Source organism: Pan paniscus, chromosome 14 (assembly GCF_029289425.2).
Source record: "Pan paniscus chromosome 14, NHGRI_mPanPan1-v2.0_pri, whole genome shotgun sequence".
NCBI lineage: Eukaryota > Metazoa > Chordata > Mammalia > Primates > Hominidae > Pan > Pan paniscus.
In genome coordinates this window covers 1,687,501-1,704,268 of record NC_073263.2, presented here as the reverse complement: position 1 = coordinate 1,704,268, position 16,768 = coordinate 1,687,501, and the positions used below count along the sequence as shown (strand labels likewise).

Genomic DNA, 16,768 nt, shown 5'->3' with positions numbered 1-16,768 from the left:
TGGGCAAGCGGGCGGGTCTGCAGTTGTGAGGCTTTTCCCCCCGCTGCTTCCCGCCTCAGGCCTCCCTCCCTAGGAAAGCTTCACCCTGGCTGGGTCTCGGTCACCTTTAATCGTGATGTTTTAGTTTCTCCGCCCTCCGGCCAGCAGAGTTTCACAATGCGAAGGGCGCCACGGCTCTAGTCTGGGCCTTCTTAGTACTTGCCCAAAATAGAAACGCTTTCTGAAAACTAATAACTTGGCTCACTTAAGAATTCCAGGGACGGTGCCTTGGCCCGTGTTTGTTGGCTTGTTTTGTTTTGTTTTGTTTTGTTCGTGTTTTTCCTTTCTCGTATGTCTTTCTTTTCAGGTGAAGTAGAAATCCCCAGTTTTCAGGAAGACGTCTATTTCCCCCAAGACACGTTAGCTGCTGTTTTTTCCTGTTGTTAACTAGCGCTTTTGTGAATCTCTCAACGTGCAGTGAGAGCCGGTTGATGTTTACTATATACTTCATCATGACATCTTATTTTCTAGAAATCCGTAGGCGAATGCTGCTGCTGCTCTTGTTGCTGTTGTTGTTGCTGTCGTTGTTGTTGTCGTTGCTGTTGTCGTTGTCGTTGTTGTTGTTGTTGTTGTCGTTGTTTTCAAAGTATACCCCGGCCACCGTTTATGTGATCAAAAGCATTATAAAATATGTGTCTCTCTGTCTGTCTCTCTGTCTGTCTCTGTCTCTCTCTTTCTCTGTCTGTCTTCTCTCTCTCTCTCTCTCTGTGTCTCTCTCTCTCTGCCTGTCTGTTTCTCTCTGTCTCTCTCTCTCTCTGCCTGTCTCTCTCACTGTGTCTGTCTTCTGTCTTACTCCCTTTCTCTGCCTGTCTGCCTGTCTGTCTGTCGGTCTCTCTCTCTCTCTCTCTCTCTCTCTCTCCCCCTGTCTGTATGTTTCTCTCTGTCTCTGTCTCTCTCTCTCTTTCTGTGTCTCTCTCTCCGTCTCTGTCTTTCTCTGTCTGTCTGTCTCTCTCTTTCTTTCTCTCTGTCTCTCTCTGCCTGTCTCTGTCACTCTGTCTGTCTTCTGTCTTCCTCTCTCTCTGCCTGCCTGTCTCTCTCACTCTCTCTCTCTGCGTGTCTCTCTCTCTCTTTCTTTCTCTCTGTCTCTCTCTGCCTGTCTGTCTCACTCTGTCTGTCTTCTGTCTTACTCTCTCTCTGCCTGCCTGTCTCTCTCACTCTCTCTCTGCGTGTCTCTCTCTCTCTCTTTCTGTCTGTTTCTCTCTGTCTCTCTCTGTCCGTGTCTGTCTTTCTTTGTCTGTCTCTCTTTGTCTTTCCTTCTCTCTGTCTCTGTCTCTCTCATTGTGTCTGTCTTCTGTCTTAGTCTCTCTGTCTCTCTCCCTGTCTGTCTGTTTGTCTCTCTCTCTCTGTCTTTGTCTTTCTTTCTCTCTGTCTCTGTCTCTCTGTCTCTCTCTCTGTGTGTCTGTCTTCTGTCTTACTGTCTTTCTCTGCCTGTCTGTCTGTCTCTCTCTGTCTCTCTCTCTCTCTGTCTCTCTCTCTCTCTCTCTCTCTCTCTCTCTCTCTCTCCCCCCTGTCGGCTGTTTCTCTGTCTCTGTCTGTGTCTCTCTTTCTGTCTGTTTCTCTCTGTCTTTCTCTCTCTGTCTCTTTCTCTCTGTCTCTCTGTCTGTCTCTGTCTCTGTCTCTCTCTCTCTCTCTCTCTCTCTCTCTGTGTGTGTGGGGGGGGTGTGGGGGGGTGTGTGTGTCTGCCTTCTGTCTTACTCTTTCTCTGCCTGTCTGTCTGCCTGTCTGTTTGTCTCTCTCTCTCTCTGCCTGTCTCTCTCCCTTCCTGTCTCTGTTTCTCTCTCTTTCTGTTTCTCTCTGTCTCTGACCATCTGTGTCTTTCTCCGTCTGTCTCTTTATCTGTCTCTCTCTCTCTCTTTTTCTGTCTTTCCCTCTTTGTGTATCGTTGTCTCTCTCTGTCTGTCTCTGTCTCTGTCTCTCTGTCTCTGTCTCTCTGTCTCTCTGTCTCTCTCTCTCTCTGTCTGTCTGTCTGTCTCGGTCTCTGGCTCTGGCTCTCGCTATCTCCCGCCCTCTCTTTTTTTTGCAAAATAAGCTCAAGTACATCTAATCTAATCCCTCACCAAGGCCCGAATTCTTAACTTCTGACATCCCAGATTTGATCTCCCTACAGAATGCTGTACAGAACTGGCGAGTTGATTTCTGGACTTGGATACCTCATAGAAACTACATAGGAATAAAGATCCAATCCTAAAATCTGGTGTGGCTTCTCCCTCGACTGTCTCGAAAAATCGTACCTCTGTTCCCCTAGGATGCCGGAAGAGTTTTCTCAATGTGCATCTGCCCGTGTCCTAAGTGATCTGTGACCGAGCCCTGTCCGTTCTGTCTCCAATATGTATGTGCAAACACTTCTCTCCATTTCCACAACTACCCACGGCCCCTTGTGGAACCACTGGCTCTTCGAAAAAAATCCCAGAAGTGGTTTTGGCTTTTTGGCTAGGAGGCCTAAGCCTGCTGAGAACTTTCCTGCCCAGGATCCTGTGTGAACAAAAGTGCCTCTGCTGGGAGCTGGGATCGTCGGGACCATGCTTGCTAGCGCTGGATGAGTCTCTGGAAGGACGCACGGGACTCCGCAAAGCTGACCTGTCCCACCGAGGTCAAATGGATACCTCTGCATTGGCCCGAGGCCTCCAAAGTACATCACCGTCACCAACCGTCACCGTCAGCATCCTTGTGAGCCTGCCCAAGACCCCGCCTCCGGGGAGACTCTTGGGAGCCCGGCCTTCATCGGCTAAAGTCCAAAGGGATGGTGACTTCCACCCACAAGGTCCCCACTGAACGGCGAAGATGTGGAGCGTAGGTCAGAGAGGGGACCAGGAGGGGAGACGTCCTGACCGGCGATGAGTTCCCTAGGCTCTGGCCACCCCACCCACGCCCCACGTCCCACGTCCCGGGCACCCGCGGGACACCGCCGCTTGATCCCCTCCTCTGTCCACAGCCGGCCCCACCCCACCACGCAACCCACGCACACACGCTGGAGGTTCCAAAAGCACACGGTGTGAATAGAGCCTGACGGAGCGAGAGCCCATTTCACGAGGTGGGAGGGGTGGGGGTGGGGTGGGTTGGGGGTTGTGGGGTCTGTGGAGAGCCCGATTCTCCCTCTTGGGTGGCTACAGGCTAGAAATGAATATCGCTTCTTGGGCGGAGGGGCTTCCTTAGGCCATCACCGCTTGCGGGACTACCTCTCAAACCCTCCCTTGAGGCCACAAAATAGATTCCACCCCACCCATCGACGTTTCCCCCCGGGTGCTGGATGTATCCTGTCAAGAGACCTGAGCCTGACACCATCGAATTACACACCTTTACTGGCTTGGTGGGTTTGTTTGTTTCTGAGATGGAGTCTTGCTCTGTCCCCCAGGCTGGAGTGCAGCGGCGTGATCTCAGCTCACTGGAACCTCTGCCTCCTGGGTTCAAGTGATTCTCCTGTCTCAGCGCCACCATGGCCGGCTCATTTTTTTTTTTTTTTTTTTTTTTTTTTTTTTTTTTTTTTTAGTAGACACGGGGTTTCACCCTCTTTCATTGGTTTTCACTGGAGATTCCAGATTCGAGCCACACCTCATTCTGTGCCACAGAGAGACTTCTTCTTCTTCTTCTTCTTTTTTTTTTTTTAAGTGCAACGCAACGTGTCTGCCTTATTTGAGTGGCTTCCTATATCATTATAATTGTGTTATAGATGAAGAAAAGGTATTAAACACTGTGCTAATGATAGCGAAAGTGAAGACAAAAGAAAGGCTATCCATTTTGTGGTTAGAATAAAGTTGCTCAGTATTTAGAGCTACCTAAATACGTCAGCATTTACACTCTTCCTAGTCAAAGCTGGCCGATCTGAATAATCCTCCTTTAAACACAATTTTTGATAGGGTTAAGATTTTTTTAAGAATGCGACTCCTGCAAAAGAGCTGAACAGACAATACACATTTAAAAACATCACAACACAAGGATCAACCAGACTTGGGAAAAAAATCGAAAACGACACAAGTCTTATGAAGAACTGAGTTCTTAAAATAGGACGGAGAACATAGCCATCGGAAGAGAAGGCAGTATTGGCAAGTTGATTGTTGCGTTGGTCAGCAGTAGCTGGCACTATCTTTTTGGCCATCTTTCGGGCCATGTAACTACTACAGCAAAATGAGATATGATCCATTCAACAACATATTCGCAAATCAAAAAATGTTTCCGTAATATAATGCTTCAGATTTAGAAGCAAATCAAATGATAGAACTCCACTGCTGTAATAAGTCACCCCAAAGACCACCGTATCTGACAGAATAACTACCACAGGGTTATGACTTCAGAATTATACTTTCTCTTGATATTTACTTATGTATGTATTTATTTTTTTAATGTATTTCTCTTGAGACGGCGTCTCGCTCTGTCGCCCAGGCTGGAGTGCAATGGTGTGATCTCGGCTCACTGCAACCGCCACCTCTCCGGGTTCAAGCGATTCTCCTGCCTCAGCCTCCCGAGTAGCTGGGACTACAGGTGCCCACCACCACGCCCAGCTAATCTTCATACTTTTAATAGAGACGGGGTTTCACCGTGTTGGCCCGGATGGTCTCGATCTCTTGACCTCGTGACCCGCCCGCCTCGGCCTCCCAAAGTGCTGGGATGACAGGCGTGAGCCACTGCGCCCGGCCTTCTCTTGACGTTTAAACTATGAAGTCAGTCCAGAAAAATGCAATAAATGTCAACGGTGAGTATGCTGTTGAGGCAGAGGTAGGACCACACTTTTTCATGTCTTATTCAGTTGATCACAATAGGACCTAGGTAGTAATTTCCTATGTGCCCACTTATACACGAGTACAAAAGAGTAAAACAGAGAGACCGCTACATTAAAGGGCACGTGAAGTTCTTCATAGTAACTCCGTAAACTGGAACACTGTCAAAAAGCAGCAGCTCGTGAGTTGTTTCCATCTATTTTTCTATTCTCCAATAAGTGAACTATGCTATTCCTTTCCAATCTCCCAAGCGCTCCTTGTCCCCATCACCACTTCGGTGCTCGAAGAAAAAGTCACAAATCCAGTCACACAACTAAAGAAACACATACACGAACCAAAGACAACTACAGCGTCTGCAAAAGTTTGCTAGAAGACTGAAACTGTTGAGTATAAGGATCTGGTATTCTATGATCATGAGTTCATTTCAGAGTTTGTTCAAGACATACGTTTCATAAGGAAACATCTTAGTTAGAAGTTATTCAGCACTATGTACCATCCCTAAGTATTTTTAACCAAATTCGTGACAATAAAGAGCTATCTAACCAGAAAAACTAGCGAGTACCGGCGCCATCCATAGGGCTTTGTCTTTACACTTCATTACCACTTACCATGCCTTACAATGTCTGGGATTGACCCTGATAGCATTTCGAAAACAAGCTGATGCTTTGTCCAGTTCTTCAGTGAAGACAAGCTCACGCCCTAATGCACTATAGGCATAAGCATCATTTGGATCCACTTCGAGAGTTCTCTGGAAGAATTGAATCGCAATATCGTGTTCCCGTTGCAGACCGAAACAGTTCCCTGCAGCACACCAGGCCTCTGGCTGGCGAAGTTTTATCCCTGTCTGTGAAGTCTTTGGACAGAACTGAAAGAGCAACATCTTTCGGAGGATGCCAAAGTGTTGTAGAGTAGATCTCCATGCCTTCGACTCTGTAATTCTCAATCCTTCTAACCTCTGAGAATTTTCTTTCAGCTTGTGTGGACTCTGAAAGTTTACAATAGGCCCTTCCAATTTGGCACAGTACCCAACCGGTATTGCGGTGGTGAGAAGCTAGATGGCTCAAGATACTGACAGCTTCTTTGCCGTGGTGAGAACACAAAGCTAAATAACCTTTCCCCCTTTCACGAGGAAGGCTCATCAAGCCTTCCGCTGCTGCTTTTTGTAGATTAAAAGCCTGAATCTGAGGCGCGATTGCGGCTATTTTCCCTTCTGGAGTGACGGAAGAGTCCAATGTTGTCACTTCCATGGCTATCACTTATGTTCGGTGGAGTTATTCCTCCTTTATTAGCTTTACTTTTTGTTTTTCTGTTTGGGATTTTAGGTGGAAACTTCCCTTTTAATTTTCTCCTATTCTCCTCGGTTGTGGAGCTGTCACTAGTCAAGAGTCGTGAATTTCTTCGAGGCGGTGCGTTTGGGGGAGATGCCATAGTGGGGCTCAATACCTGAGGTGTTGCCCTTGTCGGCGCACCAGAACTTTGTGTTTTTGCGAGAATTGGGGTTACCTTTCGGCTCTTTCCCCTCTGCGAGAAGACAGACTGTGTTCCGGTTTGGCCGATTCCGGCAACAGACTTTTTTGAAGGGGCTCCGGTGGATGGCACGTCAATGACAGAAGGTGTCTAATACCAGTGCAGTTTTGTCCATAGGATCCGTCTCCGGGACTTGGGGCTTCTAATGGCAAAATGCCAACACTTGGGGCTCATGGACTAACTGCTGCTGGTCCTCCTAATACACTTCGACCAGTTTTTGGTTTATGTTGAACCTGTTTAGATCATATGGAAGTTCCTGTTCCCAGTGGGACGGTATCAGGTGAAAGGACGGCTGAATCGATAGAAGACACTGGGGAGTCTGTATTCAAGGAGTACTTTGAATTGGAAGATTCTCAATTCAATCCGTTTAATTCAACGGTGTCCTGGGGTGTTTCCGTAAGAACGGTCTCAGGCTGTCTGTGACATAAGCTAGGACGAGGTCCCAGTGTTTTGGCACAACACTTGGACAGGCAGTTGCTAAAGCTCTCTAGAGATGTGAATCAAAATGTTTGGTCAGGATCTGGCTTTTCCCCCCTATTTCACATCATGATTCAAAGGGACACCAGAGGAAAGGATTTCAACGGAGGCTCTTTTGGTCACATTCTGACCCTTTGGTAAGCCGATCTGTCTTGCAATATACATGTCCCAACGATGGAAGGGGAAAGCGAGCTGAATCAGCAAACTCAGGAACAATAATATCATCATGGCTTCTCTGCTTAGGAAACACTCCACCCGATAAGATTTGATCCCCTTCTGCAAGCTTGCTGAGATCAACACAACATTTCGCAAGCAGGTATTCGCATTGCGGTGTAGTACCACTGTGTCCTTTCAAGAGTCTATATGTTTTATAGGCCTTTCCTGAGCGGTAAGAAGAGGTTGCCAGTAAAAACAAGGCTTCTTCTGAGTGTACTTCTGCATAGAGGCGTTCTGCGAGGAAAACCGCACCTCGGTAGGCATAGTGGCTTAGTGCTTGCCATATAGCAGCCTGGACGGGTCCCTGCAGCACCGCCATCCTCGAGGCTCAGGCCCACTTTCTGCAGTGCCTCAGGCACCGCCCCCCCCCCACCCCCCCCACCCCCATAGCGGCTCCGGCCCGGCCAGCCCCGGCTCATTTAAAGTCACCAGCGACCGTTACCGACCATTACCGTGGGATGGGGGAGTCCGAGCCAGAATGACTTCTTTATCCTGCCGACTCTGGAAAGCCCGGCCCCTTGTGATCCATTGCAAACCGAGAGTCACCTCGTGTTTAGAACACGGATCCACTCCCAAGTTCAGTGGGGGGATGTGAGGGATGTGGCAGGTAGGACGAAGGACTCTCTTCCTTCTGATTCGGTCTGCACAGTGGGGCCTAGGGCTGGAGCTCTCTCTGTGCGGACCGCTGACTCCCTCTACCTTGGGTTCCATCGGCCCCACCCTGGAACGCGGGCCTTGGCAGATTCTGGCCCTTCCTGGCCCTTCAGTCGCTGTCAGAAACCCCATCTCGTGCTCGGATGCCCCGAGTGACTGTGGCTCGCACCTCTCCGGAAACATGGGAAATCTCTCCTCTACGCGCGGCCACCTGAAACCACAGGAGCTCGGGACACACGTGCTTTCGGGAGAGAATGCTGAGAGTCTCTTGCCGACTCTCTCTTGACTTGAGTTCTTCGTGGGTGCGTGGTTAAGACGCAGTGAGACCAGATGTATTAACTCAGGCCGGGTGCTGGTGGCTCGCGCCTGTAACCCCAGCACTTTGGGAGGCCGAGGCCGTAGGATCCCTCGAGGAATCGCCTAACCCTGGGGAGGTTGAGGCTGCAGTGAGTGAGCCATAATTGTGTCACTGCGCTCCAGTCTGGGCGAAAGACAGAATGAGGCCCTGCCACAGGCAGGCAGGCAGGCAGGCAGGCAGGCAGGCAGGCAGGCAGGCGGGCGGGCGGGCAGGCAGGCAGGCAGAAAGACAACAGCTGTATTATGTTCTTGTCAGGGTAGGAAGCAAAAATAACAGAATACAGCCCTTATTTTTTTTTTCCCCTTCGGACGGAGTTTCACTCTTGGTGCCCACGCTGGAGTGCAGTGGCACCATCTCGGCTCACCGCAACCTCCACCTCTCGCGTTCAAACGATTCTCTTGCCTCAGCCTCCTGAGTAGCTGGGATTACAGGCAGGGGCCACCACACCCGGCTGATTTTGTATTGTTAGTAGAGACGGCATTTCTCCATGTGGGTCAGGCTGGTCTCGAACTGGCGACCCCAGTGGATCTGCCCGCCTCGGCCTCCCAAAGTGCTGGGGTGACAGGCGTGAGCCATCGTCACCGGCCGGCTACGTTTTTTTTTTTTTTTTTTTTTTTTTAATTATTTTACTTTTTTTTAGTTTTCAATTTTAATCTATTTATTTACTTATTTACATTTATTTATTTATTTATGTATTTACTTATTTATTTATTTTCGAGACAGACTCTCGCTCTGTTGCCCAGACTGGAGTGCAGCGGCGCGATTTCGGCTCACTGCAAGCTCTGCCTCCCGGGTTCACGCCATTCTCCTGCCTCAGCCTCCCAAGTAGCCGGGACTACAGGCGCCCACCACTGTGCCTGGCTGACTTTTTGTATTTTGAGTAGAGATGGGGTTTCACTGTGGTAGCCAGGATGGTCTCGATCTCCTGACCCTGTGATCCGTCCACCTCGGCCTCCCAAAGTGCTGGGATGACAGGCGTGAGCCACCGCCCCCGGCCTATTTATCTATTTATTAACTTTGAGTCCAGGTTATGAAACCAGTTAGTTTTTGTAATTTTTTTTTTTTTTTTTTTTTTTTTTTTGAGACGAGGTTTCACCGTGTTGCCAAGGCTTGGGCCGAGGGATCCACCGGCCCTCGGCCTCCCAAAAGTGCGGGGATGACAGGCGCGAGCCTACGGCGCCCGGACCCCCCCTTCCCCCCTCCCCCGCTTGTCTTCCCGACAGACAGTTTCACGGCAGAGCGTTTGGCTGGCGTGCTTAAATTCATTCTAAATAGAAATTTGGGACGTCAGCTTCTGGCCTCACGGACTCTGAGCTGAGGAGTCCCCTGGTCTGTCTATCACAGGACCGTACACGTAAGGAGGAGAAAAATCGTAACGTTCAAAGTCAGTCATTTTGTGATACAGAAATGCACAGATTCACCCAAAACACAGAAACCAGTCTTTTAGAAATGGCCTTAGTCCTGCTGTCCGTGCCAGTGATTCTTTTCAGTTTGGACCTTGACTGAGAGAATTCCCAGTCGGTCTCTCGTCTCTGGACGGAAGTTCCAGATGATCCGATGGGTGGGGGACTTAGGCTGCGTCCCCCCAGGAGCCCTGGTCGATTAGTTGTGGGGATCGCTTTGGAGGGCGCGGTGACCCACTGTGCTGTGGGAGCCTCCATCCTTCCCCCCACCCCGTCCCCAGGGGATCCCAATTCATTCCGGGCTGACACTCTCACTGGCAGACGTCGGGCATCACCTAGCGGTCACTGTGACTCTGAAAACGGAGGCCTCACAGAGGAAGGGAGCACCAGGCCGCCTGCGCACAGCCTGGGGCAACTGTGTCTTCTCCACCGCCCCCGCCCCCACCTCCATGTTCCTCCCTCCTTTGTTGCCTAGGAAACCGCCACTTTGACGACTGGGTCTGATTGACCTTTGATCAGGCAAAAACGAACAAACAAATAAATAAATAAAATAACACAAAAGTAACTAACTAAATAAAATAAGTCAATACAATCCATTGCAATGCAATAAAATACCATACGATACGATAGGATAGGATAGGATAGGATAGGATACGATACGATACGATACGATACAATACAATACAATACAATACAATACAATACAATACAATAGGCCAGGCGCGGTGGCTCATGCCTGTCATCCCATCACTTTGGGAGGCCGAGGTGGACGCATCACCTGAAGTCGGGAGTTGGAGACAAGCCCGACCAACATGGAGAAATCCCGTCTCAATTGAAAATACAAAACTAGCCGGGCGCGGTGGCACATGCCTATAATCCCAGCTGCTAGGAAGGCTGAGGCAGGAGAATCGCTTGAACCTGGGAAGCGGAGGGTGCGGTGAGCCGAGATTGCGCCATCGCACTCCAGTCTGAGCAAAAAGAGCGAAACTCCGTCTCAAAAATAAATAAATAAATACATACATACATAAATACATAAATTAAAATAAATAAATACAATACAATAAAATAAATGGGCCCTGCGCGGTGGCTCAAGCCTGTCACCCCCTCACTTTGGGAGGCCAAGGCCGGTGGATCAAGAGGCGGTCAGACCAACAGGGCCAGTATGGTGAAACCCCGTCTCTACTCACAATACACAAAATTAGCCGGGCGCCGTGCTGTGCTGTACTGTCTGTAATCCCAGCTACTCGGGAGGCCGAGCTGAGGCAGGAGAATCGCTTGAACCTGGGAGGTGGAGGTTGCAGTGAGCCGAGATCGTGCCACTGCACCCCAGCCTGGGCGACAGAGCGAGACTCCGTCTCAAAAAAATGAAAATGAAAATGAAATGCAACAAAATAATTAAAAAGTGAGTTTCCGGGGAAAAAGAAAAAACAACAACAACAACAACAACAACAACAACAACAAAAAACAACCCCACCGTGACATACACGTACGTACGCCTCTCGCCTTTCGAGGCATCAAACACGTTAGGAATTATGCGTGATTTCTTTTTTTTAACTTAATTTTATTTTATTATCATGATTTATGTTTCGAGACGGAGTCTCGGAGGCCCGCCCTCCCTCCGTCCCATTCCCTGGTTGCCCAGACAACCTCAGGAGACAGACCCTGGCTGGGCCAGATTGTTCTTCTCCTCGGTCGATGGTTTCCTTGTCTTTCTTCGTGTCTTTAACCCCCGTGGACTCTTCCGCTCGGGTTTGACAGATGGCAGCTCCACTTTAGGCCTTGTTGTTGTTGGGGACTTTCCCGATTCTCCCCAGATGTAGGGAAAGCAGGTAGATTTGCCTTGCCTGGCCTTGCCTGGCCTTGCCTGGCCTTGCCTTTTCTTTCTTTCTTTCTTTCTTTCTTTCTTTCTTTCTTTCTTTCTTTCTTTCTTTCTTTCCTTCTTTCCTTCATTACTTTCTTTTTTTCTTCTTCTTCTTCCTTTTTTTTTTTTTTTTTTTGAGACAGAGTTTCACTCTTGTTGCCCAGGCTAGAGGGCAATGGCGCGATCTCGGCTCACCGCACCCTCCGCCTCCCAGGTTCAAGCGATTCTCCTGCCTCAGCCTCCTGATTAGCTGGGATTACAGGCATGGGCCACCGTGCCTGGCTGATGTTTGTACTTTTAGTAGAGACGGTGTTTTTCCATGTTGGTCAGGCTGGTCTCCAACTCCCAACCTCAGGTGGTCCGCCTGCCTTGGCCTCCCAAAGTGCTGGGATGACAGGCGTGAGCCACAGTGCCCAGCCTCTCTCTCTCTCTCTCTCTCTCTCGCTCGCTCGCTCGCTCGCTTGCTTGCTTTCGTGCTTTCTTGCTTTCTTGTTTTCTTTCTTTCTTTTGTTTCTTTCTTGCTTGCTTTCTTGCTTGCTTGTTTTCTTGCTTTCTTGCTTTCCTTTCTTTTTCTTTCTTGCTTTCTTGCTTGCTTGCTTTCGTGCTGTCTTGTTTTCTTGCTTGCTTGCGTGCTTGCTTGCTTTCGTGCTTTCTTGCTTTCTTGTTTTCTTGCTTTCTTTCTTTCTTTTGTTTCTTTCTTGCTTGTTTTTCTTTCTTGCTTGCTTTCTTGCCTTCTTTTCTTTCTTTCTTGCTTTCTTGCTTTCTTTTCTTTTTCTTTCTTTCTTTCTTGCTTTCTTGTTTTCTTGCTTTCTTGCTTGCTTTCGTGCTTTCTTGTTTTCTCGCTTTCTGTCTTTTGCTTCTTTCTCTCTTGCTCTCTCGCTTGCTTGCTTGCTTGCTTTCGTGCTTTCTTGTTTTCTTGCTTTCTTTCTTTCTTTTGTTTCTTTCTTGCTTGCTTTCTTGCTTTCTTGTTTTCTTGCTTTCTTGCTTTCTTTCCTGCTTTCTTTCTTGCTTTGTTTTCTTTCTAGCTTTCTTTTCTTTCTTGCTTGCTTTCTTGCTTTCTTTTCTTTTTCTTTCTTTCTTTCTTGCTTTCTTTTTTCTTGCTTTCTTGCTTTCTTTTCTCTTTCTTTCTTTCTTTCCTGCTTTTTTGCTTTCTTGCTTGCTTTCTCGCTTGCTTGCTTTCTGTCTTTCTTTCTTTCTTTCTTTCTTTCTTTCTTTCTTTCTGTTTCGTCCTTTTGAGACAAGAGTTTCACTCTTGTTTCCACGGCTAGAGTGCAATGGCGCGATCTTGGCTCACCGCACCTTCCGCCTCCCGGGTTCGAGGGCTTCTCCTGCCTCAGCCTCCTGATGAGCGGGGATTACAGGGAGGCACCCCCACGCCTGGCTTGGCTGATGTTTGTGTTTTTAGTAGGCACACCGTGTCTCTCCGTGTTGGTCAGGCTGGCCTCCGACTCCCGACCTCATGTGATGCGCCCACCTCGGCCTCTCGAAGTGCTGGGATGACGGGCGTGAGCCACCGTGCCCGGCCTGTTGACTCATTTCGTTTTTTTTTTTTTTATTTCTTTTGTTTCCATGTATTTACTGACATTTATTAATGTAAACATTTTTGTACATTTATATGTAAACGACAATGCGTATATCTTTGCGTTTACTACTCTCGCGTCTAGTAAACACGTACCGATTGCATAGAAACATACTTCTACATAATAGACGTAGGTGTTTCTGCTATACAAATACATACACATCGCTCTATAGAGAAGCGATCGTCCACAAATACGTTTACGCTTACGTACGAAAAGTGTTGTATTTATGTTAATAAATGAACAAGTGTACGTAGTTATCTCTGTTTTCTTTCTTCCTCTCCTTTACGTTTTTCTTCCTTCCTTTCTTCCTTTCCCTCCTTCTTTAGGTTTTTCTTCCTCTCTTCCTTTCCTTCTTTCTCTCTTTCTGATCTTTTCTCCTTCGTGCTTTATTTCTCTTTCGTTCCCTGTCTCTCCTTCTTTTTTCTTTCCTCCCTGTTTCTTTTTCCCTTCTTTCCTTCGTTTCTTTCCTCATTCTTTCTCTCTTTTTCATGTTTCTTTCCTTTCCGTCTGTCTTGTAAAAATGGAGTGTTTCAAAAGTTTTCTCTGTGTATCTACGTTTTTTAAATTGTCTCTCTTTTCTCCATTTTCTTCCTCCCTCCCTCCCTCCCTGCTCCCTTCCCTCCCTCCTTCCCTTTCACCATCTGTCTCTTTTCCCCATTCCCCGCCCCCCCCCCCCGTCTGTCTCTGCGTGGATTCCGGAAGAGCCCATGCATTTTGCCTCTCCGTGTGTCTGCAGCGACCCGCGACCGAGTCCTTGTGTGTTCTTTCTCCCTCCCTCCCTCCCTCCCTCCCTGCTTCCGAGATGCATCTCCGAACACCCACGCGCCGTGGGTTGTCTTCTGACTCTGTCGCGGTCGAGGCAGAGACGCGTTTTGGGCCCCGTGTGTGTGGGGTTGGGGCAGAGGGGCTGCGTTTTCCGCCTCGGGAAGAGCTTCTCGGCTCACGGTTTCGCTTTTGCGGTCCACGGGCCGCCCTGCCATCCGGATCTGTCTCGCTGACGTTCGCGGCGGTCGTCGGGCTCCATCTGGCGGCCGCTTTTAGATCGCGCTCTCGGCTTCCGGAGCTGCGGTGGCAGCTGCCGAGGGAGGGGACCGTCCCCGCTGTGAGCTGTGCAGAGCTCCGGAAAGCCCGCGGTCGTCAGCCCGGCTGGCCCGGTGGCGCCAGAGCTGTGGCGCGTCGCTTGTGAGTCAGAGCTCTGGCGTGCAGGTTTATGTGGGGGGGAGGCTGTCGCTGCGCTTCTGGGCCCGAGCCGGGCGTGGGGCTGCCCGGGCCGGTCGACCAGCGCGCCGCGGCTCCCGAGGCCCGAGCCGCGACCCGCGGGGACCCGCCGCGCGTGGCGCGGGAGGCTGGGGACGCCCTTCCCGGCCCGGTCGCGGGTCCGTCCGCGCTCATCCTGGCCGTCTGAGGCGGCGGCCGAATTCGTTTCCGAGTCCCCGTGGGGAGCCGGGGACCGTCCTGCCCCCGTCCCCCGGGTGCCGGGGAGCGGTCCCCGGGCCGGGCCGCGGTCCCTCTGCCGCGATCCTTTCTGGCGAGTCCCCGTGCGGAGTCGGAGAGCGCTCCCTGAGCGCGCGTGCGGCCCGAGAGGTCGCGCCTGGCCGGCCTTCGGTCCCTCGTGTGTCCCGGTCGTAGGAGGGGCCGGCCGAAAATGCTTCCGGCTCCCGCTCTGGGGACACGGGCCGGCCCCCTGCGTGTGGCACGGGCGGCCGGGAGGGCGTCCCTGGCCCGGCGCTGCTCCCGCGTGTGTCCTGGGGTTGACCAGAGGGCCCCGGGCGCTCCGTGTGTGGCTGCGATGGTGGCGTTTTTGGGGACAGGTGTCCGTGTCGCGCGTTTCCTGGGCCGGCGGCGTGGTCGGTGACACGACCTCCCGGCCCCGGGGGAGGTATATCTTTCACTCCGAGTCTGCATCTTGGGCCACCGGGTTATTGCTGACACGCTGTCCTCTGGCGACCTGTCGCTGGAGAGGTTGGGACTCCGGGTGCGTGCGGGGCTCTGGCCTACCGGTGACCCGGCTAGCCGGCCGTGCTCCTGCTTGAGCCGCCCGCTGGGGCCCGCGGGCCTGCTGTCCTCCGCGCGCCCGGGCGTGTCCCGACTCCCGGTGCCGGCCCGGGTCCGGGTCTCTGACCCACCTGGGGGCGGCGGGGAAGGCGGCGAGGGCCACCCTGCCCCCGTGCGCTCTCCGCTGCGGGCGCCCGGGGCGGCCGCGACAACCCCACCCCGCTGGCTCCGTGCCGTGCGTGTCAGGCGTTCTCGTCTCCGCTGGGTTGTCCGCCGCCCCTTCCCCGGAGCGGGGCGTCGGCCGGCCGGCCGACCTCCGCTCCCGGGGGGCTCTTTCGTGATCGATGTGGTGACGTCGTGCTCTCCCGGGCCGGGTCCGAGCCGCGACGGGCGAGGGGCGGACGTTCGTGGCGAACGGGACCGTTCTTCTCGCTCCGCCCCGCGGGGTCCCCTCGTCTCTCCTCTCCCCGCCTGCGGGCGGCGCGTGTGGGGGAGGCGTGTGGGGTGCGGAGCCCGGCCTGACCTCGCCGTCCCGCCCGCCGCCTTCTGCGTCGCGGGGCGGGTCGGCGGGGCCCTCTGACGCGGCAGGCACCCCTCGCTGTCGCCTCCGGTGGTTGTGGACTTGCGGGCGGCCCCCCTCCGCGGCGGCGGGGGGTGCCGTCCCGCCGGCCCGTCGTGCTGCCCTCTCGGGGGGGCGTGCGCGAGCGTCGGCTCCGCTTGGGCCTCTGCGGTGCTCCTGGAGCGCTCCGGGTTGTCCCTCAGGTGCCCGAGGCCGAGCGGTGGTGTGTCGTCCCCGCCCCCAGCGCCCCCTCCTCCGGTCGCCGCCGCGGTGTCCGCGCGTGGGTCCTGAGGGAGCTCGTCGGTGTGGGGTTCGAGGCGGTCGAGTGAGACGAGACGCGCCCCTCCCACGCGGGGAAGGGCGTCCGCCTGGTCCGGTGAGCGCACGTCCCGTGCTCCCCTCTGGCGGGTGCGCGCGGGCCGTGTGAGCGATCGCGGTGGGTTCGGGCCGGTGGCGCGTGCGCCGGCCGGCCGCCGAGAGGCTGCCGTTCTGCCTCCGACCGGTTGTGTGTGGGTTGACTTCGGGGGTGCTTTTGCCTCGGAAGGAAGGAGGCGGGTGGACGGGGGGGCCCCGTGGGGGTTGCGCGCACGCGCGCGCCGGCCGGGCCCCCGCCCTGACCGCGAACGCTCAAGGTGGCCGCACGCAGGTGTTTCCTCGTACTGCAGGCCCCCTCCCTTCCCCAGGCGTCCCTCGGCGCCTCTGCGGGCCCGAGGAGGGGCGGCTGGCGTGTGGGGGAGTGTGACCCACCCTCGGTGAGAAAGCCTTCTCTAGCGATCCGAGAGGCGTGCCTTGGGGTACCGGATCCCCCGGACTGCCGCCTCTGTCTGTGCCTCCGTCATGGGAGCGCTGCCGTAGCGACTCGCTCGCAGAGGACCCTCCTCCGCTTCCCCCTCGGCGGGGTTCGGGGGGGAGAGCGAGGGTTTCCGCCGGCCACCGCGGTGGTGGCCGAGCGCGGCTCGTCGCCTACTGTGGCCCGCGCCTCCCCCTTCCGAGTCGGGGGAGGATCCCGCCGGGCCGGGCCCTGGCGTCCCAGCGGGTTGGGACGTGGCGGCCGGCGGGCGGTGGGTTGTGCGCGCACGGCGTTCCGTCCGGCGCGTGACCCCCTCCGCCGCGAGTCGGCTCTCCGCCCGCTCCCGTGTGCCGAGTCGTGACCGGTGCCCACGACCGCGTTTGCGTGGCGCGGGGTCGGGCCGCCTGGGCCTGGGAAAGCGTCCCACGGTGGGGGCGCGCCGGTCTCCCGGAGCGGGACCGGGCCGGAGGATGGACGAGAGAATCACGAGCGATGGTGGTGCTGGCGTGTCGGGTTCGTGGCTGCGGTCGCTTCGGGGCCCCCGGTGGCGGGACCCCGGGGCTCGCGAGGCGGGTCTCGGTGGGGGCCGAGGGCCGT

General features: G+C 53.4%; 1 pseudogene; it reads right to left on the bottom strand.

The window, feature by feature from the left end:
• Positions 1 to 286: 286 nt before the first annotated feature.
• Positions 287 to 7,409, bottom strand: LOC134728825 (cell division cycle protein 27 homolog; annotated as a pseudogene).
• Between the last annotated feature and the right edge of the window lie 9,359 nt (positions 7,410 to 16,768).